At 43.1% G+C, this 20,282-nt stretch overlaps 1 non-coding gene and 1 pseudogene across 1 annotated transcript; both read left to right on the forward strand.

Moving 5' to 3' along the window:
* The first annotated feature begins 18,074 nt into the window (after positions 1-18,074).
* Positions 18,075-18,277, forward strand: LOC115069763. Its single transcript, XR_003848995.1, has one exon. It is a non-coding gene; the product is annotated as a small nucleolar RNA SNORA73 family (small nucleolar RNA).
* A 1,615-nt stretch (positions 18,278-19,892) lies between these two features.
* Positions 19,893-19,992, forward strand: LOC115069761 (annotated as a pseudogene).
* The last annotated feature ends 290 nt before the right edge of the window (positions 19,993-20,282 follow it).

Here is a 20,282-nt window from a genome sequence, read left to right on the forward strand (position 1 = left end):
TAGTAATAATCTGCTGTATAGAGATTAGAAACACATGTGCAAACATCTTAATGTCAATTGCATTACAAATGAAGTTTTCTGTATGAAACTGTATTTTAATAACGAAATGGAGATTTTTTTTAAAGGTTAAAACCTCATTTAATTTTATGTCTTATAGGGTTTATACTAAGTACAATATTGTGTAACTGTAATAATTCAACTGTAAACCTAAAAATGTACAGCCAATTTTGTAAGAGATGCAGCCTAGCTCAGAAAATTGTTATTGAATATGTCAATGCTGATGTAATGAAGTGCTTCTTCTAAGTATGTGGTTATTAAATAAATAATTCAAAAAAAAGAATAACAGCATAAACTCAGGACAAGAAACAGGCTGGGAAGACTAGTGGTGCCACACTTGAGTAGCCTATATTAGTAGGGACTTTCTAGATGAACAGAGCTCATAGAAGGAATCATTAGGTTGGCTGGGTAGTCCACCAATGACCATCTGCACGCTGAAAAGCTGGATGCTTTAACAGACCCAATCTGATGTTGAAGGCCTTGGAGGATTCTTAGGGAGAATCCTAGTCTTCATTCCACCTTTAAACTCAAAGAAGCTAGTCTGATGCCAGGATCACAGGAACAGCAAAGAGAGACACACTCAGCAACAGGCAGAGGAAGCAGGCAAGCAAGAAGCACTGATGTCTCCTCAGACCTCTTTCTGTCTGGGCCATTCACTAGAAAGTGCTGCCTACTCTGGGGAATGAATGATTGTCCCCCTCAGATAATCCTGGAACTGGCCAGAGGCATGTCTATTAATTGATCCCCGAGTCCATCAAGTAGACGATCAAGATTAACCATCACAGACCCTTGTTCCCACCATCCCAACAAAGAGAGGGGAGGAAGGAGATCTGAAAGCCCAAGCATCTGGGCCAGAGAGGCTGCTCCAGTGATGGGATCATCCAAAGTATAGTCACCAGCAAGTTGATCGTAGTTTCTTGAGTACAGGAATTTCAAATGACTTTTCCTTTATTTTCTTCTTTTATGTACTGCTTGGATTTCCTACCGTGAGTTTGAATTGTTTATATAATCAGAAAACTGTGTTGTATTTATTATACCAAGAATGCCAAACTATACTATTTTCTCCTCACCTTACAGGGAAATATCCTATCCTTCTTGCTATTTAGTGGTTGTGGGCTCAAATATGATCGGTAATACAAAGAGAATAAAAGTTGCTTCTACTTCTGAAGTCTCAACTTAGGGCAAAAAATGTGCATTCAAACTGAGGGTCACAAAGGAATCTGTCAGCTAACAGACACATGTGACCTAACATGTGTCTCTCAGATAGCAACAAGCCTGGGATTCTTAATTTCCCACAGCCTGACCAGCTCTTATATTTATTTACTCATTTATCTTTCCCACCCTTTTGCAGCTCTCCTTACTGAGATAAGGATTCATAAAGGTTTTGTAAGAGTGGAGGAAACAATTGTCTTCATTGTTTCTTGTGTGATCTTTCCCAGCATTTCACCTTAGACATAGTTTTTATTCAACATTCCCAAGAATCTATAAATTGCCCAGAGCATTCAACAGGCAAGACGGGACTTCTAACAAAGAGAATGTGTAGAGATTTAGCAATCTCTACAGACATAGCTGTCCCTGAAGGAGAGAGCAAACCCTTTATAGTGAACAAAATACTTCAAAAAAAAGAAATGGATTTTGCTTGAATTTTCAGCATAGCACTACTACTAATAATAATGGGGGGGGAGAAAAGGAGGAGGAGGAAGAGGAAGAAGAAAAGAGGAGGAGGAGGATAAAGAGAAGGAGGAGAGGAAAGGAAGAAGAAATAGAAAGCAATGCCCTGTAGACTTGTGGATGTGAGGTTAGAAGCAAAGGGAATCAGAAACCCACATAATAGGTCACCCTTTCCTCTCTGTCCATCTGTCACCTAACCCCAGGTCCTGCTACTCTCGACTCAAGAACCTTTTTTCCAGCTCCTCTGGGATGATTCTCAGTTGTCACCACCACCCCTAGTCTCCAGGGAGGGGCAGCAGAGCCTGATGAGCTCAGACCCATGATCATGATAGTTATTTCAGGCCCCAGGAGAATGCTGGCCTACTTGATTTTCATCCGAAATTACATCTGGACCAAATTGCTTCTTGCCTCTTCACATCTTGCTCTACTGTTGAGTCTGTTCTCTCACATCCTGTGACAAGTACCCTGTCCTCCCACTCATTCCCAGGAGTGCCTTTAGTTTTTCTAGATGTCCTGTCTTCTATTGGGCCCTGCTGACCACCACACTGTTGCTTTGAGCTCTTCCCCTGAGTTCTCAAGATCCTTTGAGAAGGCAGTACCACTTGCTTCTTCAACCCTTCCACAGCCTCTCCAAGACGAGCACTCTACCCTATCACAAAGCCCCTAGAAGCCTTCAACCAGGGGTGCCAGCCCATCCACCATCAGGGATGCTTGGCTCTGGAGGTGTCTTGGGTTATTATATCTAGAGACAGAGGGTTACAAGTATCAAGTAGGTAGACACCAAAGGCTGCTAAACAGCTTTTAATGCCCAAAATAGTCCCAGAGCAAAGTATTATATAACCTTCAAAATCACAGAGCTGAGGTTAAATGGCCTTGCCCCAGAGGAAAACTCAGTCTTCAGAGCTCTAGTAGATCCCACCAGGAGGAAGATTCTTCAACCCACCCCTCCCGTGCACCAGACAGACATCAGCCCTCCACACCTCCTCCACACCTTTTCTTAAAATGAGATGCTGGAATTGAAGGACACAGGTGCTGAAATGGCCTCACTGCACAGATGAGGAACCTGAGGACCCGAGGGAGGGCACAGCTCCTCTAAGGTCAGGAGAGGAGACTGTCTGTCTGGAACTTAATGTTCTGTTACAGTGAAAACTCCTCATTAATCTATCTGGCAGGCATTTTATTCAGAAATGGAAGGTAGGTCAATCTGACAGGACCCACTCCTGACAACTCTACTCTGGGCTTGTCTGTTGTCTCCAAAGGACAGTGCAATGTCATTGTTCAGGCAGGTTTCAGAATTATTTTTAAAATATTTGATATCCATGTTTTCCTGTAATTCAAACAAACACTGGCGTCATTCCCTGTGTGTCTGCCTCGCGCATAATTTAATTATCGTGTATTAGCTTCTGAGGTGACATTCTGCTAGACTGACTGTTGCATATTAAGGCAGAATTAAAAGTTTTGGTTTGGGATGGATACAAATTTGTATTCAGCATTAAATCTTCTCTTTAGTTATGGTGGTAGAAACTCAAACTACTTACGGCCAAAAGAGAAACTTAGGGGCTCTCCTATCTGGAAAGTTCAGTGCTATAGCTGGTATATGAGTAGAGGGTATGGTTTCAAAAGGAGGTCAGCGGAGTCTATTTTCCCTTTCCCTTCCATTTCTCCCTACTTCCTTCTGGAAATAAGCAGGATGTATCCAAAACAATGTTCTCTTTTTGCGTGGCAAAGATGACTCTCAACACATGAGTTATGGTTTGCATCTGAAATGTTGCCAACGGGCTCATGTTTTGAACACTTGGTCCACAGCTGGCTGTGTTGCTTTGAGAGACTGCGGAACCTTTAGGAGGTGGGGCTTGACTGGTAAAAGTAGCTCTCTAGGGGTGAGTTCTGGAAGGTTATATCCAGGCAGCCCTTGGTTACCGCCCCACTCTCTGCTTCCTAAGACAATGCCATATAAACCATCTGCCTTGTACTCCTGCGACCACAGACCATGTTCTGTCATCCTTTCTCCCACTATAAGGACCGAAATTCTTAAGCTGAACCAAAATAGACTTTTCTTCCGTTAGCTTGTTTCTGTCAGGTACTGTGGTCATGGCAACACAAATGTGACTAATACAACATCAAAACAACTTGAGGATCTTTCAAGGACTGGTGCTTCTTCTTTCCAGCTCAAACCAGGTTCCTGGAAGGTCTCCATTGAGCCTCACATGGCAGAGGATCAGGGGTGTTCCTTGTGTTACCACACTAAGCAGAAGCACCCAGAGTAAGGAAAGAAGTTGACCAACAAGGCAACTTCACCAGAGCAAACACTAACAACTATATAGGCTATGAAGCCACTACCCCAATCAAAGTAATGAGCATATTCTTTCCTTCAAGTTTCTTCATATCCTTACGTGATCTACTGCTCACCTAACCCCACCTTACTCCCCTAGGGAGGAAACAAATAGTTTGTTGTTATTGTAGATTACTTCACCATTTCTAAATGTAAATAAATTGAACAGTTCAATATGCCACCTCATTCTAAATCATTACCTTGAAATTAGTCCAGGCTGTGGATGTAGCAATGGTTTATTCCCTTTTATTATGAAGTATGTTACAAAGCCTATTCCATTATGAGGAAGCAGCACAATTTGGTTCTCTATCCTCATCCCCATTGGTGAAAATTTGAATTGTTTTAAATTTATGGCCACATGTATAATCTGTGCCCTGCTCCTCACAAAAGTTATGTCTAAGTCTAACTCCTTGTATACACAAATGAAATCTTATTGACCAATAAGGTTTTGTGGATACAGCTAAGGTACAGCTGCAGAAGAGAGCATCCTGGATTGAGAGCAGGATGTACACACAGTGACTGGATAGGCATAAGAAAAATGAGATGTTTTGAGACACAGGGAGGCACAGGAAATAAAGTCATGTAAAGGCCAAGGAGAAGTGGAAGAGTGCAGTGATCTGGTGGCCAGGAACTGAAGGAGCTCAAACAGGCAGCAAAGGATTTTCTCCCACAGCCTCTAAAGGAAGCATGGCTCTGTTGACTGCTGGCTATCAGGTTTGGGTCACTAGCCCAACCAATACCATCCCGACCACCATAATCCTGAATGTGGAAATCTCATAAGGCCAGCATTCTAAAGACTAAAGTCCATAAAGTATAAACCCCAAAGACTCAAATCCTGAAAATACAATGCTGGAAAAAATAACAATAAAATTCTTTCTTTAAAAAATATCTCTCAGTGAGTTTTACATATAGTTTCTTACAGATTATGTGTGTTAGTTTGCTCTCTGAGTGCTTTATATTTGTTATGCAAGTTAATGGTATTACTTTTTTAAATTGCTTCAAAGTTGCTTGGAAATTATTTCCAATTGCTTGTTACTTCTTTATAGAAATACAGTTTATTTTTGTATGTTGATCTTAAACACTGACTTCTTGAATAAAGACAGTTCTCATTTGTCTGGGAGTGGGGCTTGAAGGCAGAATATTTGCCTAGCCTCGTTTTCCTTCCCAGTACAACAGAAGGAAAAATAAAATGGTTCTCACCCCAGAGTCTAACCGTGGAAGAATCTTTTTCAGAACTCACTGAGACTCTTGGCAGAATTCATTTAGAGGTCACCCTTAGCACCTGAAGGGTACCTTCAGTTCTTTGCCACTTGGGCCTCCTCAGCACAGACACCTGTCTCATTGGGTTCCTCATGGAGCATCGGAGAATCACTGGCATCAGTCCTCATGCAAGGCAAAGTCCTACATAACATCTGTCCTAGTTTGTTCTTCATTGCTGTGACAAAATACTCTGATCAGTACCAACTTGGGGAGGAAAGGGTTTATTCCGCTTACATCTCCCAGGTCGCAGCTCATCAGGGAGCCCAAGGTAAGAACTCAGGGCAGGAACCTGGAAGCAGGAGCTGGAGCACAGGCCATAGAGGAATGCTGCTTACTGGCTTGCTCCCCTGGCCCCTGCTCAGCCTGCTTTCTTATGCAACACAGGCCCACCTGCCCAGGGATGGCACCACCCACAGTGGGCTGGGCCCTCCCACATCACTCAACAATCAAGAAAATGCCCCACAGACATGGCCACAGGCCAGTCCAATGGAGGCAATTCCCCAATTGAGACTCCATCAACCTAGGTGTGTCAAGTTGAAACTAAAGCTATCCAGCACAACTGACCCCTTGTCAACTTGACACACAAACATCATTATTAAACCATAACCTTTCCAATTCTTGTCCCCAAGACACAACAGTAACATTAATATCACAACATAAGACAGTACAACCTTAAAAACCCCACAGTCCTTAAAAAATCCAAACACTTAGAAGTCCATAGTCTCTTTTTAAAGTCTCTTAACTATGGGTGGGCTTCTGTAAAATCCAAAACAAATACTGTCTTATTTCAAAGGGAAGAATCGGGCACACCTAAGCAAAACCAAAGTCTAGCAAAGTAGCTCAAGGCTGGACATCTGGGATTCACTCACCATCTTCTGGCCTCCAAAGGGTTCTGGCAGCTCCACTGCTCTGACTCTGCCGTCCACAGCATACACAGCTCGTCTCGCAGACCCAGGCCAGCTCCATTCCACACCTACTGCGGTCCTTGGTGGTCGTCCCACGGTCCTGGCATCTCCAAAAAGCTGGGGTCTCCACTGAAACTGAGGCTACACCTTCACCAATAGCTTCTTCTTGCCTCTCCAGGTGCAAACCTCAGATCCTCTCCATGACCCCTTGAATCCTGGGGTCTTCACTGCAACTGAAGCTGCACTTTCACCTATGGCCTTTCCTGGCCTCTACGTGCCAAGCTTCAGCTGCTCTCTGTGACCCCTTCATTCTTTCAACACCAGAACCGTGCAGGAGACTCTTACACATTACCAAGTCCTGTGGCAGCTTGAGATAGAGGCTCAGGTCCCCTCTGTGTGCCGACCCTAAGGAAATACCTCCCAGAAGACTTCACCTCAGTGATGCTGGTATCTTGTTACTTACAGCTGATTTTTCAGCCCCAGCTAACCAGCATCAATTGTCCCAGTAAAGCAAAGGCTTTGCTTCAGGCTCTGGTCTCTTCTAAATCACAGCTGATTCTTCAGCCCCAGCTGACCAGAACCCACAGATTCTCAATTCAAAATATCACAGGAAACTTTATAGTCTCTGCTTCCCTTTGAAGCTTCACAAGCCAGGCCTCCATCGTCTACAACTTTTTCAGCATAACTTTTCCAAGCTCCACAGCAACAAATTCTGAGCACACAATAGCTTTTCCAGCCCAAAGTTCCAAACACTTCCACAGTCCTCACAAAAACACCAAGGTCAGGTCTGTCACAGCAATATCCTACTCTCTGGTACCAATTTCTGTCTTAGTTTGTTCTTCATTGCTGTGACAAAACACTCTGACCAATACCAACTTGGGGAGGAAAGGGTTTATTCCGCTTACATCTCCCAGGTCGCAGCTCATCAGGGAGCCCAAGGTAAGAACTCAGGGCAGGAACCTGGAAGCAGGAGCTGGAGCACAGGCCATGGAGGAATGCTACTTAATGGCTTGCTCCCCTGGCCCCTGCTCAGCCTGCTTTCTTATGCAACACAGGCCCACCTGCCCAGGGATGGCACCACCCACAGTGGGCTGGGCCCTCCCACATCACTCAACAATCAAGAAAATGCCCCACAGACATGGCCACAGGCCAGTCCAATGGAGGCAATTGAGACTCCCTCAACCTAGATGTGTCAAGTTGACACTAAAGCTATCCATCACAACATTCTACAATACATCCACAGAGATGACTTCCTGAACTGGTACCCTTGTCACTGAGTCAGAGACAAGCCCAAGTCCAAGTCAAGGAAGGGTGTTAGTGATGAGTTTCGTGGCCCTTTGAAATCCCTTCAGTATTGTTTTAATGGAGTCTACCACAGGAAACTACACAACTCAGTGCTCTATTCAAAGTAGATGTCAAGAGGAAAGTGATTTCAATAGGTAAAATTTGAACCTATAAATGCAAATACATTTATCTTTTTGTTTATTCCGTGAGTCTCTTTCAAAATGTCTTCAGATGATTCTGTTTATTTGGGAGATATGAAAGAGAAAAACTAAGGAGAAGAAATAATGACCAGATGAAGAATTTCAATTTCCAAAGAGATTCCTTTAGTGTCTACTGGGGGGTGGAGGGGAGTGTGGGTGGATCCCAGGTGCCACAGTTCAGAGTGGCCAGCTCTCCCCTGGGAGAACCAGATGGCAGTTTTGATTGGTTTTGATATGATACCCTAAGGAAATCTCCATTTACTGATTTTCAAATGGAAAAAACCAAGAATTTTGCGCCAAATATGTAATACATCTACAAGTTGGTATAAAATTAGTAAAAAAGGCAGCAACTAGACTAGCTGAGGAACCTAGCCACTGCTGCTAGTAAGCACGCAGAAGAGAAACACGACAGCAAGCAGAGAAGAGCACATGGGTGGACAATGGCAGGAAGACCTTAAGATTTCAATCAGAAGAGTTCTCTACTTGATGAAAAAATAGAAATTCACATAACCCCTTTCACTTCATTCAGAGAGAAAAGAAAGATTTTTTTTTTGGTGTGTCAATATGTGTATGCCGTGTGTGTGGCATGTGCATGCATGTGTGCATGCCTGGAGGCCAGAGGAGGGCATCCTGTGTCCTGCTCTATCACTGCCTGCCTTATTCCCTTGACACAGGATCGCTGACTGAACCTGAAGCTGGGTTGGCTGTTAGCAAGGCACTGTGATCGCGCTTCTCCCACAATGCTGAGGTTACAGGTGCACATAACCACACTCGGCTTTTTATGTGGGTGCCAAGGACTCAGATTCAAGTCCTCATGCTTGCACAGAGCGTACGTTACCCACTGAGCCATCTCCCTAGCCTTAATAAGAGGATTTTTATTAATCAAGACTTCTCTAGGCATGTGCAAGAGTTGTGAAAGGTGGGCTAGCAGCATAAAAGAAGGCCACAGCTCTCTTCAGTGTTACAGAGATCTGTGCAGAGGAATAGTTATCCAAGTCCATCTGTATGTGTCCACAAAAAGTGTAAAACTGTGCATGTTACTGAGATATTGACATTTTGTACAATATTTCCCATAAGCAACATTATGAAAGTTTCCTTGTAAACAAGGCACAGTTCCAAGCAATTCATGCATTGTGTTGTGCCATTATTGTAAATCTTTTTCACCTCAGGCTCTCTCAAACAGAAACAGTCTTCATGGAGTATGTTTATCAGAACGCATCATGTTTCCCTTTGTATTGGTTAATCTTCTCATCGGTGTCACAAAACCCCCAAAAGAGCAACTTAAGAGAGTAAAGATTTATTTCGTCTCATTGTTTCAGAGAAATTTCACCCATCACAGCAGTGAAGGCCAAGCAGTGGCAATATCAGGCAGCAGCTGTTCACATCCCACATACAGGAAGCAGTGAGCCCAGGGGAACGCCAGGGGGAGAATAACCTCCCTTTAGTAACCTGCTCCCTCAGCTCCTAAAGACACAAGGTTTTCACTATGGGATCACCAGCTAGGTCCAGAGCATTCAAAATATGAGCCTGAAGAGACCATTCCATATTCAGATCATAACACACATTACTGGTCCTGGTTCATTTCTACGGTAGCTCTGCAGCATCGTGATATGACGGTAGATCTCTCGTTGAACTTTTCCTTATCCTAAACTCCCATTGACTGTACATTTCCACACAGCACATACCCCACACACCCTTAGCTCTCTTTCACCAACTCCGCTACAGTCTTTCCCAGCTTCCTAGTAATCCTTTCCTGATAGATCAGCATTTAAGTCTTAAGTTATGACTGCAACAATCTTAATCCTTGCTACTCAACTTATTATAGCAATCATCCTTATAACTTGTTTCACATTAGTTCTGACATATTCCTTCATTGGCTAATTTGACAAGGATTCCTTGATTTTCTGTTACTATTTGAAAATAGTAATATTTCCAAAATATTACTATTCACTGTAGAAAAAAAAACATGCACAGTTTTGTCTCTACCTATAGCTCATCAAGGAGAAGAGCAATATGAAACACTCAAGGTAAGACACAAAACAATAAAATACACTGGCTTTAATATTATTTCTCTGTTAGATGAGATCTTACGCACCCAGGGTGGTGCGGCTGTGGTCAAGTGCCATCTCAAAGTCCCCTGCCGCTGCCTCCACTGGGGCCTGTTCCTGAGTTCCTGAAGATTTTGTTCTCCTGGGACTTCATTTTCATGCATGCAGATTTCTGTGTGTAGTCTCTCCAGTTAGGGATGGTATCAGAGCTGTCAAAGGGGAAACTCAGCACAGTAACAAACACTTGCTAGATGTCTTGGGAATGACCAGATTTAAAAGGCTTGGATGCCTTCAGATTCCATCTCTTTGGAGTTTTCTAGAAGAGAGAGAGAGCGCAGCCACAAGTTTAGTCCTGGATTAAGTAGAGTATAAGCCGATCTGAATATTGTTCAGGAACAATGCCTAGGTTAGGATGTGGAAAGAATCCTGTACCACTACTCCTTCCCTCTTAGGTTCTACAACTGCATCTTTTAAAATATTTTGTTTATTATTTTATTTTATGTGTATGAGTGTATTGCCTACATGCATATAAGTGTACCTGTGTCATGCAATGTCAGATTCTCTGGAACCGGAGTTACGAACAGTCATTAGCTGCCATGTGGGTGCTAGTAATAGAACCCAGGTCCTCCGCAAGAGCAACCAGTGCTCTTAACCGTTGAGTCAACACTCCAGCCCCATACAACGCATCTTTAAGAATAGAACTTAGATAACAGTGAACCCATAGGAGTAAGAGGCTTAACTGATATCCTTAATTTTCTCAGCATGGTTTCATATTTTGATAACCGAAACACTGAGGAAAGTCTAACGAGAGAAGTGCAAACTTAAATAATTATGTTCATCCATCTCGCATGCTGAAGGGAACATGCCAAGTTACTTAAGATAATGACATTAAACTTTTATTTTTTGTTTGGAGTGAAACACCCAATTCTATTTTGGTGTTGCCATATTTAAGAAAATTTAAATACTGTATTAGTTACTTGTCTTGCTGCTGTGATAAAATACCCCCAACAAAAGCAACTGAAAGGAGAGTTGATTTTGGTTCACAGTTTGAAGGCACAGTCTATGATGGTGGGAAGTCACCGTAGGAAAAGTAACTAGGACACCGACACCGCCCTCATAGATTTTGTTCTTGGGACTCATGGCCGAAATCACATTAACTTCAAATGATATTGACAGCCTAAGGGAAAGAGACATTTCAGGGCTTTTTGCCATTTGTACTTTAGAATAAAGAAATTTGAGGTGTTTACAGTAAATTTCCATGTGGAAGAGAATAAACAAGAAGGAAAAAGGAAAGGAAATGAAGACTTTTGAAAGTGAGACTGCTCTGTGGGCGTGGCATGAAAGGACCCCAGACCAGTCACACCAATAGAAATGTTCTGTCTCCTTGGTCAGGAGGTCCTGAAGATCAAGATTCCACTGGCCTGAGGACCCTCTTATGGCTTGCAGGTGGCACCTTTGAACCACCCCTCACATGGCTCTTCCTCTGTGCCCACACATACCACTGGCACCTCCCATGTGTCCCGTGCCCTTTACATATAGGAACACTTTTCTGGGAATGGTGGTGTATGCCTTTAATCCCAGCACTCAGGAGGTAGAGGCAGGTGGATCTCTGTGAGTTCAAGGTCAGCCTGGTCTACATAGTGAGTTCCAGGACAGCTAGGGCTGCAGGAAGACCCTGTCTCAAAAGGACCAAAAAGAACACTTGTCAGATTAGATTAGAGCCCATATCCCATCCAGACATCCTGGACAGCTTTCCACAATATATCCAATCACATTCTTAGGCACTAAGGGTTAAGATTTTCTGTGTGTGGATTGGGGGAGACATGGTCAACCCTGAATAGAGACGGAGAGTTTGGGTTGCTCTACTTAAAACAATCCTTCCAGGACATAGCTGACCCCTGTCCCTACTACACTGAGGAAATCATGTATGTTTGGCAGGTGAGGCCCTGCAGGGCACACCTGAAAAGGCCCAGGCTAGGCTCCCACAGACTCGATTTGGCTCCTGAGTCACTATTTCCAGAAGACTGTGCCTTGCTAATCCTTCTGAAGGTGGACCCACGGTCCTCCCAGTGTACCTCCAGGCCACACAGTCATAGTCACCAGTTATCGTTAAGTGTCTTATCATGTCTCTGAGCTTGGCAGCCTGGTGTCTGTGAGATGCTCTGGGAAAAGAGTCTTTCCTTCTCAGCCCCTCTTGGCAGTAGATTCAGCCCATTTTCTGAGAACAATGTGAGTTATTTTAAACTCATAGTTTTTGTTTTTGTTTTTTTTTAATAGCCACTGGAATCTAGCCTTGCTGAATTTTCATACGTGTTTAAAAGCCTTGGGTTTATTCTCTGACTCTGGCCAGGCTGCTGAAATACCAGGCTCTGAGGACTTCCATGGTCAAAGTCAAATGGGTGTTATTCCACACCCCACATAGTATGCTTTGCTATCTATCAAAGCAGATGTACAATCCCCAACTGTGTGTCTCCACCTTATTTCAAAGTGCCTGTCTTTTGTGTCAGTTAATAAGCAGGGATTTCTAGCAAGGATTCTTCCACGCACAACAGGCTGACCTTGAATGCCTTGAGTTTTGGGAAAGCAGTGGGGTGTTTCTCATTGGCAAACCACAGTAAACATTTTCGAGAGCTGTCACCGTCTGTCACACTGAGACTCCTGGTGTTGTCTCCTGCCATCTGTATCTGAGGAAACTGGCTATTGACGGAGTGTGACAACAGTGAGGGAGACTGAGATGTGTTTCCACGGATTGTTTTCTACTTAGGAACACTTGTTTCTTTCACGTTATATCTGTGACGCTTTTTTTCCCCTTGAGTTTCCAATAAAATGTTCACTTTTCAGCATGACTGGGCTTTGACACAGCTGGACAGCTCTGGTCCAATCAGTCCCCACTGACAGAAAAGCGTTGTCAAAGCATCAGGGGGCAAGGGCAGGCAAGCCACTCAGGGGCTTCCTCCAGTCTGTCTTCCTCTTGTCTGGACTCTGCCTCCCCAGTATTTTTGTGGGTCCTTCTAATATCTTACCTGTGAACCACAACCCTTGCATATTGTGTATGTGCATCACAGACAACCCCTGCTATCTTCTCTCATATTGTGAGATATTTGAGAACCTAGTGACCATTTATTTGTGAATGTGGGTTTATGGTGTATATGATGTGAGTGTGATGTGTGTATGTGTATATGTGACTATTTGTGTATGTAAAGTGTGCACTGGCATGCATGTGGAGGTCAGAAAAGAACCTACACTGTCTTTCCCTGCCTTCTACCTTGGTTGGGAGAGTCTCTTATTGTTTACTACCAGGAGAGCCACACTAGGCCCGAGGAGCATCTGGGCATCCTCCTGACTCTGCCTCCCATCTCCTGTAGGAGCACTGGGATTACAATCATATGCACAACTGCATCTAGCTTTACTGCATTCTGGGGAATCTAAACTCAGGTCTTCACACTTGCACAAAGTATTTTACCCACTGAGCCATCTCCCCAGTTGCTAGTAATCAATTTTACTATGAACCCTGGTTGTCAGAATGACCCAGGGCATCAAAAGAAAGGAGCCAGTTTCCAGACAGCTTCACTGTGTGTAGAGACACGGGAGTGTCACTAGAAGTTTCTGTATGCATTCTTAGTGTGTGCATGTGCAGGGAAGAGAAGGCCTGAATGATCAGTTCAGCTCCAGGGGAGCATCGTCTCCCTTAGCCCCGTCTCTCTTGCCACCAATGGACACTATGAAAACCACATGCCAGGCAGTGGTCCTCGAGGACATAAAGAACATCCTAATCCTGATAATGCAAATTCTAATTTCCAATTGAGTAAATTTAGTGAAGGCTGAAGATGGGGGTGTAACAACGTGAGCGACCTCCCTGTGCATCACCTGTCTACTGAAATGAAATCATCACCCTTCAGCGACAATGAACCTGGATTGCAAGACCTCCATTTCTGCCACAACTAGCTGGAGGTCTCTGCCTCCGAGGCAGTGTGTTTATTACAGTTAAGAGAAATGTGACACCAGAAGGGGACATGACATTCTCATTCAGTCCCATGCCTTGTTATATCAAGTTTTCACCTTTTTTTCCATCTTTTCTTGAAAATTGATAGGGGCTATAATTACTGTTGGAAAGAACTAGGTCAAAATCAATTCCTTTTGCTTACAGAGTGAGTTATAGAAATTAAAGGCAAAGGAACGCTGTCTTAACAGAGGCAGTGTCTTCCTCTCTGTCCTCGTATTATGGATTAAAGGCTGGTCAACACCATGGAGCTGGAGACACACAAAAAATACCCAAGTGAGAGAGATCCATTTTGTCTTTATTGGCAGTTCAATGCAAAATAGCTAAACTTGTACCCACTCAGTCCTTTCTAACTCTAGTTTTCCAAAATCAAAAGTGATGCAGCCATTTAAAAAGTATGCCATATTGCCATTCAGAGAAACAAGCCAAGTCCATGGTTTGGAACGTTGCTGCCAGCTAAGAATGAGAGAAGGAAAATGATGCATCAGCCCACACCAGCAAGCCAGCTCGTTCCCAACACATCCAAAAATGGAGCAAGAGTCTGTGTGAGAAGCAGTGTGGGGCAGAAGGCAGGCCTATCTGACTCTACACCTACAAAGCAGGTCAAACTTTGAGAATCTCACACAAGGGTCACTCCTGCCCAGCTCAGTGGATGCCTTCTGCAAGTTGGCCTCCACAGCAGCCCTTCCCACACATCTCTCAATTTTCCTTTCTGTAGTCTGGCATGGTTTTCTTCCTCACCTTTCTTCTCCTGGACTCAAGCTTCCTGAGAAGCCAGCCAGATGAACAGGTGAAGGTGAGGGTAAGAGGCGGGGTTAAGTTGCAATGAAGACATTTCGACTAAACAGTCTTTCAAAGTCTATTCATATGTCTAAAGAATATAGGGCTACTTGGCTCTTATCTTCTTTTGTAAATTTTTATTGAATTTTTGTGTATTTCATACAGAACATCTTAATAATCTTTATACCCTCTTCCCCATTGACCCCCTCCCATAGCCCCCCCAACTGGATTTCATGCATTCTGTCATTTGTGTTAAGGCCTATTGAGTCAAGTTAGTGTCCCCACATGTCTCTCAGTGCAAGTTCATCTACTGAGGTCTAGTCAGCCTTTCTAGAGTCCCTCCATTTAAGATCAGCTCCTCCTCACCCAGCAGTAATCAGCTGCCAATAGTTCTTTGCCTGAGATTGGAGCTTGCTGCCAATTTCCACAGTTCTGTGCTGGGATTTTGTCTGCTTGAGTTTGCCTGGGTCTTGTGCATGCTGACACCATTGCTGTATGTTCATATGAACAAGGTTCCAGGAGCCTATAAGACTGTTTCCATATGGTCATGTACCTTCCTCTCCTGCCTCTTAAAACCTTTCCAGTCCCTCTTTTGCAAAGGTCCCTGAGCCCTAGATGGGTGAAGTTTAATATAGGAGTCCTATTCAGGGACCCACACTCTGAAGACTCTTATTCTCTATGCTTTGACCATTTGGGTCCTTCTGTGTTCATGGCTCTCTGTTGCATGAGGGAGCTTCATTGATGAGAGTTGAGAGATGCATTAGTGTTCTCTGTACTCCTTGTTCTACTTCTTTTCTATTCATAGGACCTGAATGGGCTCCAAGGTTCTTGTAGGTCAATTTGACTTGGCCATTCAATTTTTAAAAGACCCATTGGAACTGAGAGTTTGAGGTTCACCCATTTAGGGCTCAGGGACCTTTGCAGTTTTCTTCTTAAAGAGAATCCAGTACTGGATGTTTACCTAGTAACACTAGTGACTTTTTACCAATTATATTGGTAGTGAGGTCTGTGTCCACTCATGGTAAAGGATAGATTCAACCATGAGGCATTGAAGAAGGAAAACTTAGTTAATTCACCACCTACCACCTCGCCAAACTTTTCTTAGTTTTGGTTTTCCTATTCTAGGTATCAGAGCAAGAAATGAATTGTCTGGAAGTGTATATCAGCATTTGGGTGTACGTTCTACAAAGCAGCTATTGGGTCACTAAGCATCTGAGAGATGGTTCCTCATGGATGCTTCTCTGCTCTGCTATGACATGGAGGAGCAGGGACCATCTGGCTTGAGATTTCTTTCTAACAGTGCCTTACAGGACACCTTATGCTAAATGAAGCACAAATGAACTTCTTACTGATAATACGTTATCATTGCCATGCGTCTGAAACATTTCAGGATCAGCAACTGTCTGCAAATGTGCTCTCTTTGGCTGAAAATTATTCATTGCTAGAAAGTATCTGTATTTCAGTCTGTTTGGCTGAATAACAAAATACCATAGACCAGGTGACTTAAATAATGGAAACTTATTTTCTCACAGCCACAGAGGCTGGGACTCCAGCATCAAGGTATCCTGAAGGTGCTCTCCTGTGAGATCTCTATCCTGATTGTGGATGGCGACTGATGTTCACATGTCACCTCTGAAACTCATGTTGAAATTTGAGGGCCATTTTGACTAGCATCCAAATACTCGTACAGAAAGCACAGTAAAGGTTTTCAAGAACACATAACATAGGATAGCATTAGACATGTTGAAATGTTTGCCTGGATGGTAGGAGGGGCAGGAAGGGAGTGGGAAGTAGCAATAAAGGGAATAATCAGACTGATTAAAACAAGAGAGATGAAAGAGGGCCTGGTATGAAGCTGGGTGATGGCGTGACACATACCAGAGGCTATAATTAACTCTATTCTCTGCACCTGTCCAACAACAAATGGCTTGGCGCCCAGAATCTCTCTGACATGAGAGCTGGGGGCAACACTAGAGGCACCCACCTGAGTTTTTCCAAGCCACTCACTGTCTTGTACTGAGTAGCAAGGAAGCTTTGTAGTTTTTCTGTAAACAGTTTTCATTTCCAAACCGCTTTTGCTTTGCGACTATGCTGAAGTTTTAACCCGCTGGATGTTAAACTGTGCAACTTCTGCCCTTTGGAGAGGCTGTTTTTAGAGGTGAGAACACAGTTCTAGAGTGAGATCCACATGGGTTCAGAGTACAAGCCTGGGGCTGCGTGCTGAGGAGGTGTCATTTCCCAGCAACTCCTCTTATCTCTGAATTAGGACATATTGGCTATATTGCAGGGTTCTGTGATGACTGAGGCAGTGCATGCAATGATTCCAGTACCAAACTTGTGGAGCAGCACAGGTGCTACTGAAGGCAGGGTTTACTATCATAATGTCTTAGTGAAGCAGCAGGCACAATTTAACAGTATAATCCAGAGGTGCCTGAATAAATCCCTTAAATTATCAAAAATAAGTTAAAAGTAAGCAGAGGGCTGGAGCTATGACTCAGTGGTAGAACACTTACCTAGCTTAGAAGAGCTCTAGGTTCAATCCCCAGCACTGTTAAAAGAAAAAGGGGGTGGGGGGACTAGATTCAGAGGCAGGTTTTATCTTGAACAGTCAAATACGAAAAATATGAGTGTATGAATTCCATGTATCTTAAAAATATTTGTCGTAATGAGATTTATTTGTAGGAATTCAATAATTACAACATGTACTTTCTTAACTTTTCCAGATATCATGTTATTGAAAGAATTATTCCATGATCCCTTGAAGAAAACACCTACTGTTTATAAACCACAGAGAAAATAAGGCAGTAAACTGAAGAACAGTTACACATACAGTCCTGTGCTATTCAATGGACTGAACCACCTGTTTCCAAAAGCAATAAAGAGGCAAGTTTCTCATTCTGAGAAACCATCAGATTTCCTCCCATTTCCCATGCAGATTGTGATAAATGGGGCCAAGTTGGGATGATTGTAAGTGAATGAGCACTGGATTTGGATACGGAGTCTTTTTTTCATCAATTCAAGAATTAGATCCAACCCCCATTTGACTTTGAGTTTGAATGAGAGAGAAAGAGAGAGAGAGAGAGAGAGAGAGAGAGAGAGAGAGAACAGAGAGGGGGAAAACAGAGAGAGTCAGAGACAAAGAGAGGAGAGAAAAAAGTATCAGTATTAGAATACATGAAGGTCAGCTATTTCTTTTTTTTTGTGTATGAGTGTTATGCTTGCATGTGTGTAAGGGCACTCTTGTTATGCAGTGCCTGCAGAGGTCAGAAGAAAGCGTTAGATTCCCCCAGGACTGGAGTTACAGACGGTTGTTAGCCACCATGTGGGTGCTGGGAATCGAACCCAGGTCCTCTGCAAGAGCAGTCAGTGCTCTTAATCACTGAGTCATCCCTCCAGCTCCTCAACTATTTCTTATAGAGTTGATTTGAGCCCCTAACATAAAAGTTAAATGCTGCTTCTTTGGTTGTTATATTTAAAGTTAAAAAAAACAAAAAACAAAAAAACACTGAACTTTTAAAGTTTGTGATTTTTTTTTCCCCAGTATGGCTACCCCAGGAGGCTGCTCTCCCCAGGCTCTACACTAGTGGCAGAGGGGAGCATAGGTCTCTACCTCATGATATACCATCCCTTTCTACGATGTTAGAGGGGAAACTGGACCTGGAGTCTCTGTCTGTATATACCTGTGACTTCTCAGTGTCCTGTGGACAATGACAGAGAAGACAACCCAGGCAGTTCTATGTCAGTCACTCCATTATAAAGGCATTTAAGAAGAAAGTGCTTTAGTACATTTCACTGTTGATAAAGTATTTAAAAATCTACGCTTTTCTTGGGTATTATGTGGATTAATGGAGAGACAGTATTAAGGTTCCAATGCTGTATCTCCTGCTCTCCTGTTCATTTCTTGTCTTTATAACTTCAGCGTGCAGGTTGACTCCTCTGTGATGTGAACTCTGTGTCTCAAAGGAACAGAGCTGGTCCATGTTGCTTTCCCTTTGCCTTTCACAGCTGCGCTCCTCAGATGAGTAGATACAGATCACTTCTAAGTACTTTGTTCCTTAGCCTGTTTCAATGTCATCAGTTCCTTGCACTCTACTAAAAATTGCATTCTTCAAAACAGTTCAAAGGTGTGAAACAGCCCAAAGGTCCATTGTTGAGCGTGGTGGTTTGAATGAGAATGTCCCCCATAGGCTTCAAGTATTTGGACAGTTTGTCTCTAGTTGGTGCTGTCTGGGGAGGCTCCAGGAGGTGTGGCCCTGCTGGAGGAAGCATGTCACTGGGGGCAGGCTTAGAGCTTAAGCTTTGTGGGATTTCCAGTCACTCTCTGCTTCCTGCCCCTCCTTGAAGATGTGAGTGTTCTGGTGCCACCTTCTATCATTTCCATCACAGTGCCTCCCCACCATGATGAGCTCTAATCTCTCTGGAACCATAAGCTCAAACTCTTCCTCCTTGTAAGTTGCTTTGGTCAATGTTTTAATCACAGCAACAGGAAAGTAACTAATACAAGGGTGAGTGGATAAACTGTGGTATATATATGCAGTACTGTATTACTCAGCCTTGAAAAGGAACAAAATTCTAATATATGTTACAACATGGATGAACTTTGGAGATACACTAAGTGAAATAAGGCAGACACAAAATGATAAATATCACATTATTCTACTTATCTGAAGCACTGGGGACAGGCAACTTCGGAGAGACGGGAGTAGAATACTGGTTTCTAGTGTCTTAGGGGAAGGAAAGATACTGGGTTAAAGTTTAACCAAATCAAAATTTCAGTATAGAGTGATAGAAAAGTATTTTTAAATAGATGGTAGAGATGATCACACAATAATATGAATGTATTTTAAGGCCACTGAACTGGGTACTTAATTAGTAAACTGGTAAATATGACATCTATTTTAGCACAATATAAAGAGAACATACTAAAAAATTTCCAAGAATCTACTAATCGGTTGCATGCTTTTTCTTGGCCCAGAAGTCCTTGAGGTTTGAATGTCCTCTCTTTTATTCACATGCTCTGCCCTGGAAGGCTCATTTATCAATGAGCAATCTCTAATCTTCACATTGTAATTTCTGCTGTAGGCTAGCAAACACATCTATGTAGTTTTTAACATCTTGTTGGTACTCTTATTTTTGTATTTTGTGTGTGTGTGTGTTTGTTTTGTTTATTTATTTATTTATTCTTTATCTTTTTGAGACAGGGTTTCACTGTAGCCCCAGCTGGCCTGGATCTGTTATATAGACCAAGACCAAGCTGACCTCAATCTCACAAAAATCTGCCTGCCTCCCTCAGGAGTGCTGGGATTAAAGGCATGCACTACCATGCCTATTTTACCTATCAAAAATTCTAGTGTTGTGCTAGCAGCATATATACTGCCATCAAATGATACAGAGAGGATCAGCATGGCCTTTGCACAACGATGATATGCAAATTTGCAAAGTGTTCTGTATCTTTATTTACAGATAAGTGTGCCTCTCATCACTCATTAAAGAAGATCCTTTTTGCAACTGATGGAGACTATTACAGAGTTCTATAACTTGTCAAATGCAGAGAGTAAGTATCTGTGCCATGCCCAGCCCTAAGTGACACATCTACAATGCAACCTCTACACCTATGGCTCAGGGAACATCGTGGAACAGGGGGCAGAGAGAATCTTAATGCATCTTTCAACTCTTACCACTGAAGCTTCCTCATGCAACAGAGGGTAGTTAACCCAGAAAGCCACAATTGGTCAAAGTGCAGAG

The sequence above is a fragment of the Nannospalax galili genome, unplaced genomic scaffold, assembly GCF_000622305.1.
Source record: "Nannospalax galili isolate Female #2095 unplaced genomic scaffold, S.galili_v1.0 scaffold154, whole genome shotgun sequence".
In the NCBI taxonomy this organism is placed as follows: domain Eukaryota; kingdom Metazoa; phylum Chordata; class Mammalia; order Rodentia; family Spalacidae; genus Nannospalax; species Nannospalax galili.